General features: G+C 31.0%; 1 long non-coding RNA gene across 2 annotated transcripts; it reads right to left on the bottom strand.

The window, feature by feature from the left end:
* Positions 1 to 5,481: 5,481 nt before the first annotated feature.
* Positions 5,482 to 8,604, bottom strand: LOC111022942 (uncharacterized). Of its 2 annotated transcripts, XR_015790941.1 has the most exons (4): positions 8,336 to 8,603; positions 8,161 to 8,244; positions 7,522 to 7,559; positions 5,482 to 6,796 (listed from the first exon to the last, which is right to left on the bottom strand). It is a non-coding gene; the product is annotated as an uncharacterized LOC111022942 (long non-coding RNA). The 2 variants fall into 2 exon arrangements; XR_015790940.1 differs by lacking the exons at positions 7,522 to 7,559; positions 8,161 to 8,244 and having other exon boundaries at positions 8,336 to 8,604.
* Positions 8,605 to 12,655: the final 4,051 nt, after the last annotated feature.

Consider the following 12,655-nt stretch of genomic DNA (forward strand, 5'->3'; position numbering starts at 1 on the left):
CTTAAGAAGAACAAAAGATAGAACTTGGATTAAAAGCAATACGATAAGCAAAAGTATGAAAATACAAGGAAATAACAACTACAACTTGAATCTAAAGCCTAAGAACGGTTCTACAACGAAGGAGAAAGTAAATGAAGCTGAAAACGAGCTTGGAATGGATGATTTGTTGCTGGAGGAATAACTTTATTATATAGGTCATTGGAGTTGTTGAACTTCCCACCTTTTTAGGTGGAAATGTATTGAGATATACCTAATCACTCCCATTTGACTTAGACTCACAGTTATAACTTCGATTCAAACACATAGGAAATGTCCTCCTTATCCCTCACTAATCAAAAAACACGTTTGGCCAAATTGTCCTCCAAAATTGCTCCAGGCGCAATTCCTGCAAAATAGAAATATGTTATTTTCTTCCAACTTTGACCACATTTTTCTCATAATTTTTCTAAAGTACCATGGTTTGACTTTTATGCAGAACTGTTCTATGCATGTTCTACTTAATGAATATGTAATTTTTTTTAGGAAATAATGATGGGAAACAGGTCAAACAGAACTACCAACACATGTTTCTACAGTAAAAAGTCAACCCTAACAATGAGCATTTACTGGTAAAGAACACCTTAACCGATCAAAAAAACGTTAACTTACTCAACAATGACATCATTGAAAGACAAATGAAGGTGACCACCACCGCCAGGATACCAAGATCAAAAATAAATAAGTGATGGGTCAAAACAGGAGTGACGCCACAGTAAATAGAAGGATGATTGTAAAATTCAACTACCAAATTCTTGACTGGTCTATGTAAAGATTGTAAGACTCAATCATAAAACCTAAGTTTTTGGTATTTACAAAGAGCAGCTTCATCAAATGGAGGCATCATATTTGAAAATAAAAAATATATATAAAGAAAAAAAAATCAAACCCTTCATATCGTTGGCAGGGAGGTGTTTTATTTAAAATTTAAAAAAATTAATAAAAAATAAAACCCTCGTTGCCGCAGGAAGGGAGGTGTTGTTTAAATTAAAAAAATGATTATCTTCTTAAAGTAAAAAGAAAAATAATAATAATAATAATAATTAAAATTAAAATTAAAGAAAAAAAAGTTGAAATCCTCCCTGAAGCAGGGAGGTGTTAAAATAAAATGAAAAAAAAAATATTACTGATATCGACGGGAAGGTGTTTTTATTAAAAAAAAGAAAAATTCTTTTGGCCGTTGTTTAATGAAGATTTAAAAAAATTATGTAGCATAAATAGTAAATCGAGATTTCTTACTCTTTGCCAATGCAAACGAGACGGGCGAACAGAAGATGGTAACCTCGATATTAATACAAGGCTGTATAAAGACAGGAAGAGTGTGAATACCAAAAGCCAAGAATTTAAGGAAAAACAACGAAAAAAGGTTCTGAGGCCAAGAGATATTTAATGTATTCGGTGGACTTTTGCTATACTTCTACTAATGCACCTAAAGGCTCAATTTATAAGCAAGAATTTGGGGTTCAAACCAGAAGAATAATTCAAATCCCAATTCGAATAGGATTCCTTGTTCAAATTTGAGTTTGAAATTTGATTGGATTCCTAATTTAAATTTAACCCAAATCAAATCCCAATTCGAATAGGATTCTTATTCAAATTCGAAATTGAAATTTGATTGGATTTCAACTCAAATCAATTCAAATCCAAATAGGATAATGATTGCAGTTTAAATCCAAATGAAATAAGGATTTGAGTTCAAATTTTTTTAACTGGGTAGCATTTTTAATTTGGGTATATTCCAAATTTTAGAATTTTAGCAAATTCAAATATCAATTTGGCCATATTCCAAATTGAGATTGGGATAAAATTTCAAAGTCAAGCTTTATCTCATTCAAGTTAAAATTGGGGGAAAAGGTAAGGACGTCGAAACCCAGCAACCTGGGTTGGCGGTTGGCACTGAGGAGTTCTCGGCCCACAGCCAAGAACTCTTCAACTCTCCCCAACTGTTGAGCATGCCGGCCCGAACCTATCCCGTCTCGACTTTTGATCTGACATTCGGCCCACGACAAAGTACATGGGCCCCAAAAGTCCAAAATTACTAGAAACACCAGGATTCGACTTTTGTATTTCCTAGAGAGAGCAGGATTCGAGTTCTACAATAAGAGGGTAAACTAAACCCTAGAGGTACGTCAAAATACCATACTCTCCATACTCAACTGCTCCGATTCTGACTTAAGCATCGGAGTCTATGTGGCAAGAACCACACCGGTACTCAGTGCTATTTGGTTTTGCATGTCTCATTGATCCCTTTTATTTTAGAAGATTGGTGCGAATTTGGCGGATTCCCAGGAGGCCAAATTTCTACATCAACAATTGGCGTCGTCTGTGGGACGACTAAAATCTAAAAGTCGAAACGATCAACGAGGAATTAACGGAGAACTGCTCGGACCCGAGGACGTCTAGGATAAAGCGAGTTGACAAGTTCTGAGGCAGGACCCATAACAAATAAATCGATAAATTCCAGGGCAGATCCTGGGTGAGATAAGTCGACCCATCCGAGGAAGAAGATAAGCCACGAACTACTCAGACCTGAGTAGGCCTAGCGTAAAGCAAGTCGACAAGTTCTAAGGCAGGACCGAGAACAAGCACATTGAGAAGTTCCAGGATAAATAATGAGATAAATCGACGGATTCCAAAACAAGCTCTATGAAAAATGAATCAACAAATCCTGGAATAGAGAAAGCAACTTGATGAAGTTTCAAGACATTCAGAAGACAAACTACCTACTTCGAAAGGAAAAGTCGATGGAATGTATCAGAACACAACCCTCCCTTTTGAAAAACTCGAAGAAAAAGTAACCTACGCTCGTCCGAGATCTACGGAAGGGCAAAGCTACTATGAAGATGTTGAAAGATCAACAAGCAACCCATTGAACTGAGAATGGGAGGAAACGATAAGCCATGGAACTTTATTTTTTGTTCAACCAGATCTGATAACTACACGATAGCAAAAGTTAGCGATGCACAGCAGTAGGAGAATCCTGGAAAAAAGACCAGGTCTCGAGAAATCGTGCTCAACAAAGAGAAGCCATCTATCCAACACAAGCAGACAAAGAAATGACAGGAACTTAGTGAAAAACGGAAAGATAAAAGATGTGATCTTGAGAAGATAATGGACCAGGTGGATTCACCGTTCGTGAAAGAGATAATGAAAAAAAAGTCCCTCTGAAGTTCAAATTCCCTGCTATCAGACAGTACGACGGCTCAACAGATCTTATCGACCACCTAGACACGTATAGAGAATGGATGGATATCTACGGAGTGATAGAGGCTATCAGGTGCAAGGTATTTTCATTCACGTTAACCAGAGCGGCCCGCGTCCGGTTTTGACAATTGAGGAAAAAAATCCATTTTCTTCTTCAAAGAATTGGCCAAGACATTTGGACGACGGAATAAGCAATTTTCTTCTTAAAAAAATTGGCCATTACATTTAGAGGACGAAATAAGAGTTGACCTGTGGCCTACTTTCTAACCCTAAAACAAAAATTAACGGAGAGCCTCAAAGAATATGTAGCTCGCTTCAACGAGACCCTTTGAAAAGGTATACCTCAACAACAGTCTCGCTCGAAAAGATGGCCCGAAAAGATGGAAACACCATCTCACAAAAAAAAAAAAAACTAAAGGAAGATATTGCCTATTCCATTGAGGTTAGGGCCATCCAACACAAGAATGTCATGATCTCAAAGAAAAGGTGAAAGAACTCATCCACAAGGGCCACCTCAAAGAACTTGTTGAAGATTCCAATGTAGCTCCCAACAACAACCAAAGCGACAAGTCTCCCATCAAGGAGATAAGGATAATATTAAGAGGATCTGTAGGATGATAATCTAGTAGAAAGAGAAAAGCAAGAATAAAAAAATAACAAGTATCACGAGAATGCTAGTACACTACCTTGAAAAGCAACTGATTAAAATACAAAGTTTCTACTTAAGATGATGATTTCTTGGTTGTTGATCCATTTAAGAGTTTTCTTGACAGTTATAAATAGTCATTATTATGTTTTTTCTTGGTATTTATAAACCGTCGTTGAAAAATATTTCGTGTCAACTATAAACTATTGTTAAAAAATATTTCGTGACAATTATAAACCATTATTAAAAAAACATTTTTTGACAATTATAAAGCTAAAACAGTATATAACTGGAGGTATATGCCAATTACCGCTGAGCTATGCTCGTTTTGGCTAAATTGTTCAAATTTGTTAAAGTTAATTGTATGAGATGCAATTAATATAATGTATGTTGATATATTATGATATAAAGTTAATTTTGAATTGGATTAAAAAATATGAGAGAGATGGATATTATAATTTGATTCTAATATGGTTGATTAATTTAAATTTAATTTAATTAAATATGATTTAATTAAATTAATGGGATATATTAATTTAGTTAACTTAAATTAGATTTAATTTAACTAAATTAATAATTACTTTTTTGTAATTAATTAATTAGTTTTCGGACTTCCCACCTGATAGGAAGTGGGAGGTGATGAGTGGGGAAGTTGTAACTTAACTTCCCCTCACTCTTCCTCCCTTATAAAATGGAGGTTTTCCCATTTTCTTTGGTTTCCCGGTCATCGGTTGATTGAGTTTCTAAAACTCCAACGAGATAATCTCTCTCAATCTCTCGATCTCTTTCTCAATTATAAGATGGTTCCCACAAATCGAGTTCTTACCATCTAAAGAATAGCGAGAAAGGTCTTTTGGTGGCATTGGTGTCTACAATGAAGAAGTGTCTTCAAAGGTATGTTTCACTAACTTCCTTTTAATCATGCTTATGTCTTTCCTTTGTTGTAATTTTGAATCAAGATCGAAGCACACGCGCTTCCGCTGCGAGTTTCGATCCCTTCACCAATACCATGTTGTACTGTTCACAATAGATCATGAAGCTGATCTATTTAATTACTATAGCAATGAATCAATGATCGTTGAAGATTTACAAAGTTTGCAAGAACATAGTAGTCTAATTGAGCTACATGTAAAGTCGACATCATTTAAGGCGAACGACTTGAATGAGATACGACACTATAGATAAAATTTGGGCAGCTTTTGAATGATAGACATTACTATTGTTTTAAATTTTGCTTTTGAGACTTGAGTTGTATTATATAATCTAAACTTTGGACGATGTTTAGTTCTTTTTATATCTTTGTATTACAACATTTTCTCAAAAAAATAAAAAAATAAAAATAAGAACCAGAATCGGGAATAGTTATCAAACATAATTTTGTTTATATTTCTCGTTTTCAAGAAATAAGAAACAAAAATGGTTACCAAATATATTCCTTTTTCTAGTTCTAAAAAATTAGAAATAAGAAATGAGAAATGAGAAATAAGAACATTACCAGACGAGGCCTCAACTTCCTGTTTAATTTCCAAACTATAAAGAAAATGACTTTAACTTCAATTTCCAAGAAGTTTGTTTTTGTAAAATTTAGCATGAGCTAAATTCTTTATTCACTAGTACAAATTTGGATTTCTATGATATTGATGAATAGTAAAAGGGCAGGAAAAGAATAAAAAAAACATCATAGCATGTAAAAAACAGGTTTTGGTGGGAAAAACAGAGTTTTTTGGATTTTTACCTTTTCACGACGTTAAAAAAAAGTCACAAAAAGTAAAAAAATAAAAATAAAAATCGAGCTTCCATGACATTTAAAAAATGTCACAAAAGGGTGGAGGAGCATTTTTTCGTGAAAAGACGAAGATTTACGAACTTTTGTTATTAATGACGTTTCTAAAACGTCACGAAAGAAAAAAAAAGTAATAATTCCATGACACTTAAAAGATGTTACGAAAGGGTGGAGGTGTGTTTTTTACCGGAAAAAAATAGAGATTTTACGAATTTTTCTTTATCAATAATGTTTTGTAAACATCATGAAAAGTCAAAATAAGTTGGGATTGTATGACACTTAAAACGTCACAAAAGGGCAGATGCACTTTTTGGCTGAAAAACACAAATATTTACGAATTTTTCGTTATTTATGACGTTTTGTAAACATCACGAAAAGTCAAAACAGGTTGGGATTTGATGACACTAAGAAAATGTCACGAATGAGTGGAGGCACGTTTTTGGGTGGAAAACAAGGAGATTTATAGATTTTTTGTTATTTATGACTCTTTGTAAACATTACAAAAAGTTCTAAAAAAAAATTGTGATTTCATGACACTTAAAAAATGTCACCAAATGGTGGGAGGTTTTTTTTTTTTTTGCACTTAAAAATATGGCAAAAAATTTTAGTAAAATAAGCAAAATAGCAACCACGTTTAGTTTTTTCAAATATAGCATTTTTTTCATAAAAAACGGAGGTTCAATTATAAAATTACAAATTCACCCTTTAATATATCTGATATATATCTGTAATATATCTTACCACTAATATATATCTCTGATATACCACTGATATAATAATTGTACCACTGATATAATAATTGTAATGACTCCAATTTTTATATGTCATTAATAATATAATATTGAGATAATTACTCATAAAACATAATTTCATTAAAATAAAATAAGATAAAAACTTGTATTTTTCATCTAAAAATGAAAATGAAAACGATAACTTAATAAGACTTGACTTATAAATCTTTAGTAGCAGAAATCACAAAGTTATTATCCTTAAATAAAACAAGTAAAAATGTGGTATAGTCATAATTAAAAGTATAGATTATAAATAAAATTCAACTGTGTCTCATATCTCTTCCTCGTCAATGTCCAGGTCATCCTCGACGTTATTCTCATCAACTATATAACTATCTGTAAAAAAAATTGAAACAACATGGAATGAGTATAAAAAAATACCCAGTAAGTAGTTCTCATCATAAGGAACCTTTCATGCTCAAACACACATATCATGCTTATATGCATGCATACCTCAACCTAACATATAAACCAACGAACAACTTAACTTAAGATACTTGTGTTTGCTAGCATAAACTTACATATCTAAATCCTTAATTTGGCGTCATGCTATGCAGAAATACCCCATACCATAACCGTCAATTCCGCATGTAATATTTATAGGGTAATTACCCCCCATAAATACCATTAACATGAACTAATTTGTTTCCCAGGGCCCAGCCTTTAGCAGAAACCATACATGTGTATATATATCTAGCTGCATAACATAACTGCTTAATTTGGGTATTTCATGCATAACATTAATCTTACCTAAATCCATGACACATAAGACTATTAACTTCACTACGAATGCAATGCATCACACATTATGTCATGTTTTACCTAAACATGATTTGCTATTAAACATACTTAAAATGACATGAGAAAGCTATAGAATCATAACATGCTTTGTAATACATAAAATTTAACCACCATCACCATTCAATAACAAAATATATTTAAGCAACATGAATAACATAATTCAATAACAAAACAATGCAACACATAACATAATTCACTTACAATCAAACAATAATACAACAAAACATACAAGGCGGTAACTTATGATAGAATCCACTTACCTGAACTTCGCAAACTAAAAGAAATTCCTTAAAGCTTCCTAATAACAATTAACACAACTAAAATTAGGACTCAATTACCTAAACTAAGCTTTCTCCAATAAGTTCTCATAACTAGATATGTTCATTATTCTACTAGTAGAAATCCCTTAATAATTAACCTAGTCCATAATAATCATAAAATATATATACACATTTGTGAAAAGTAATTTTAAATCTTCATATTAGCTTCTGATTTATATACTATAATATCGATAAAAATAATTTACTGATTTTGCAAATTTACGAAAAAACTAGAGAAAACACATAGCACTAGTTTTCACAATTTTAAACCGTAGGTAAAACTAATCATAAAAATCAATTCTAATACATTCAAATACATTTTAGGTTAGTTTAAAGGTGCTGGTCATGGTCTCAAAAATTCAGAATTAACAATCCAGAATTTGATACTAAACAAGCTAAAACTATGAAAATAACATAAACCGTTAAAAACCATTATGAAGCAATTTTATGAACATTTTTAGGACCTTTTAAATTCTGATTTTCAGATCTCAAATCAATAAAAATAAGGCCTAAACAGTACCTATTTTATCTTAATAATGAACCCTTAAAATAATTTACACAAGGAAGAATGATGCTTACCGTTGGTGCGTTTTCCTCTCTACCGTAAAGAATAAAAATAGAAAATTTTCAGCAACTAAGAGAGCTTGAAATGATGATGGAAACCTTAGAAAATGGATATGAACATGCTTAGATTCTATAAAAATTATTAGGAAAAATCTACTTACAAAACTAGACTAAAAGAAACCGTTCTTACCGAAAAGACAAAACCGCAATGAACGATCCTTGAAGGGACTTGGAAAAGCAACCACAACTCCTCTAAGGTGTGATTTAAAACATAGGGTAGATGATTGAGAGGAAATTTTCAGATTTGTTTAGAAATGTTCTTGGAGGAAAATGAATGAAACAAACATAGGTAACTTAAGGAGAATGCCTTGGAAGATGAAACAAACATGAATCTTGGAAGATGGAACAAACTTCTTCTCTCTCCTCATGCATGGCCAATTACTTAATGGGATTGTTAGTGTTTTTTGGTCTTCCTAACTAACTTAATTACTACATGTGTCTCTTGGGTGGAAGGTGGGTTATATTGCCTAATCATGGTTAGTGGAAGGTAAGTTATATTGCCTAATCATGGTTATGAGTTAGGTAAAACTTTCTATATTCCCCCAATTAAGTTAATTTAATTGAGGTAGAAAAATAAAGAGTAAAATAAAGGTAATATGGGGCTTTACTTGGTTAATTACCTTAAAATAAAACTTTGGATAAAATGTATGAAACTTTATAAATACTCAAATAATGCTACCATTACAATTACCATATTTCACAACATTTATCTAATTACTAAAGTAGTATTGTTAATTTTGTTACTTAAATACAATTAATCTCGCTAATCTTATTAATCTCTTATGCATATTTATTTTTGATTAACATATATAATTAATTAAACATTGATAAGATGAATCACTAAATTTTGTTGTAAATTTCTTTTTAATAAGTAAATAAAATTAACTTGAGCTTAATTAGTTAGAGTATTAGAAGCCTACAATTATTAACTAGGATTGATTAAAGTTTATTGACATAAAGTTAATTAGATTTGACTAGCTTACCTAAAAAAAACAATAATAATATAATGTCATGAAAATACTGTTAAAGGTAATGCAGGACATTACAATAATAATCTACAATTGATTTACTTCTGGTATAACTATGATATCTACTCAACTTCTAACATGTCTTACCACTGATATATGTATGATAACCATTGATTTACCACGCTGATACAATACATATATATGTGATATATATTTGATATGTCTCTAATTTACCATTGATATACCAACTATGGTATTTATTAATATAACTTTTTATATGATTATATGATTTACCAGTAATATAACACTGATATATATTTAATATACAGAATTTACCACTTATATACCTCTGATGTAACCATTATATCTACTAATATAACTATGATATATGTGTGTTGATATCATACTATTATATCCAATATTTTTTTTAGATGAAAACAATGGTGCAAAATTTTTTATTTTTTATTTTCGAAATATAAAGTTATTATATAAAATGTTTATGTGGACCATGCACGTCCAAAAAGACAAGTTAAAATTTTGATATACTTTATAAATTTAAAGAGTTAGATATCTCTTATATTTAGTATCTAATTAATATTAATATTGAATAAATAGTAGTGATATAGTAATCAACATTATTGATAATATTAGTATATTAATCAATAGATTGAAATGATAAACTTGAATTTAAACAGTTGATATACTACTAAAAATTAAACATTTGATAAACCTTATATTTAGTATATCAGTTGCAAATATATTTAGTATATCATAAATTAGAAGTACATCAGATATATATATTATATGTATAATATGTACATTTGATATATATTAGTGGTATATCTGATAATGTATATCATGGTACATCTAATACTGTATATTAGGGGTACATCAAATGTATATCAAAAATATATAAGAGTTACATCAGATGTACATTATATATAGATTGGATGTATAACATATACAAATTTACATTAGATATATATCAGATATAGATTTGATGTATGATATACGTCAGATGTATATCAGATATAAATTGGATGTATATCAAATATAGATCTACATCATATATATAACAGATATCGTAAGAGTAAAATTGGAATAATAAAAATTTCGAAAATAAAAATTCAAATATTTTGTTATATTTGAATTTTTGAAAAGCTAGTGACATTTTCTGAAATACATAAAATATTTTTGCTACCCACTACAATTATTCTTTTTTTTTGGGCACGAAACACACTGGTTTGATAACAAATTTGATTTTCTGTTTTCTATTTTCTAATAACCAATCTTAATAAATTGACGACAAAATGGTGAACCAAACCATAGAATAAAAAATTGACCAACACGTTGGCATGTTGACCCCATTGACACATATTGATTGATCCCCCACCCCTATCGACAATATGTAGTTTACAGGTCGATATGTCGACGTGTCAATGATACTAAGTCAACTGCCTATACCCCAGTTCCTTTCCCCGCCCGGGTATGGATTTTTCACCTTTTCAAAAATTGATGGCATTAAAAAAGCGCTCTCGAACAAAGAAGATATGCACCAAAAAACAAAGAGAAGTTTTTGATTGAGGGGTTGATGTTTAGGATTTTCTGCTGGAGCCATGATTTCCGTCTCTGCAATGGTGATCCAATCGACTTTTTGTTTTGGCATTAAAGAGTTGCAAATCTTCTTTTACGAGAGTAAAAAAAAAGAAAGAAGAGAAAACCGGCTGGCTTTGCCTTCAACAATAACAAAAAAGGGAAGATGAAAAATTACATATATTAGACATATTTTAGATTTAAATATAAACAAACCAAATCCTATTTCTTAATTCTAAATCATTTTAGATCCGATCGAAATAGGATTTTCGGGATAAGGAATCGATTCGCAAAAGGGTCCGACTCGTAATTCACTTCTGACTCCGTGTTCGATAGCCCGAATTTGGAAGTAGGCCTCGCTTTTCGGAGCTGCTCCCAGCTCACACTATGGTGGAGGAGGTGCCGTGAAGATCTAGGAGTGTGAGCAGTACAATGACATATCGTCGGTCCTCTATCATGATTTATGGTTTTGAACTCATCTTTGTGTTCGCTGTCAATCTCACAGTCAGATTTTGATTTGCTGCATCCTCTTCCACGTCTTCATTACCCTTAGATTTCACCATTTGTCTTAGCTATGGTTTGACTTTCAGCCTTCGATTCCACTGTTTGTCTTTGTTATATGTTGATTCTGCCGCTCATATTTGCTGCACCATCTTCCATCAGCCTTCGATTCTATCGTTCGTCGTCGTTGTGGCTTCCCCATTATCCTTCGATTTCTCCCTTGATCTTCGTTGTGTCTTCTTCGCGTGGCCTGGATTCTCTCATGAGTCCTCACTAAATCACAAGTCTCTTTAACGAGCTGCTTCCCACCTTAAGGGTCTGATAAGCATTTTAGATTTTGGTTTTTGCTTTTTATTGTTTTTAGTTTTTAGTTTTTGGTTTTCTATTTTTAAAAAACAAAAACCATATATGTTTGATAACCATTTTTTGTTTTTTGTTTTTAAAAAACAGAAAACCAAAACATATTTGGTAACCATTTTTAGTTTTTTGTTTTTAAAAAGTTAGAAAATTGAAAATACATATTAGACAGATAAAAATTTATGTAGAGTAGAGATGACAATAGTGTCGATACGAGTGAGGATGCTCTCCCCCATTCTCGTAATTATGAAAATTTGTAGTCTCCGTCTCCATCTCGGACTCCTTGGGTCTGAGAGATGTTCTCAAGAAAAATTATCGGTTTTATAATTGTTTTTAAGTATTTTTAGAATTTAAGTATAAAAAAAGTGTAATAAATATATATTAATTATTTAAAAAATGGAATTGGGGATGGGGACGGGGTCGAGACATGCATTTCCTATTTTTTGGGAAATTTTTGTCACCCCATGAAAATACAAGCTTAGAGAGATGTAAATAAACTTTTCGAAGATAAATTTTAGAGAGATGAATAAAAAGATTTAAAAAAAATCGTGAAAGAAAAGTTAAAAGACAAAAAGAGAAAAATTGTAGAGAAAAAAATAAAGTCGTGAGGAAAAAATATGTTAAAGAGAAAAAAAAATTATAAAGAAAGAGAAAAACTATAGTGGAAATAAATTTAGAGATAATAACATGATTCAAAATAAAATTTTTGGAGAAAAAAATAAATACAAAGGTAAATAAAAATTACAGTGAAAGAAAATTGAACAAGAAAATAAAATATAATTTTCAGAGAAAGAGAGAAAAATTATAAAAGATGAAATTTTAGAGAGAAAAAATTATGAAAAATATTAAATTTTTAGAGAGTGAAATAAAACTAGTCTATTAAAAAAAAATACAGAAAAATTTGGAGAGAGACAAATAATAATAAATATTCAAAGTATTTAGAGAGAGAAAATAAAGTTTGTAGAGAGAAATTTAAAAATAAAAAAAAATTTAGAGTGAGAAATAAATTTTTTAAAGATAAATATGAGAAA

Source organism: Momordica charantia (assembly GCF_013281855.1).
Source record: "Momordica charantia cultivar OHB3-1 chromosome 5 unlocalized genomic scaffold, Mcharantia_2.0 BLBB01000005.1, whole genome shotgun sequence".
In the NCBI taxonomy this organism is placed as follows: domain Eukaryota; kingdom Viridiplantae; phylum Streptophyta; class Magnoliopsida; order Cucurbitales; family Cucurbitaceae; genus Momordica; species Momordica charantia.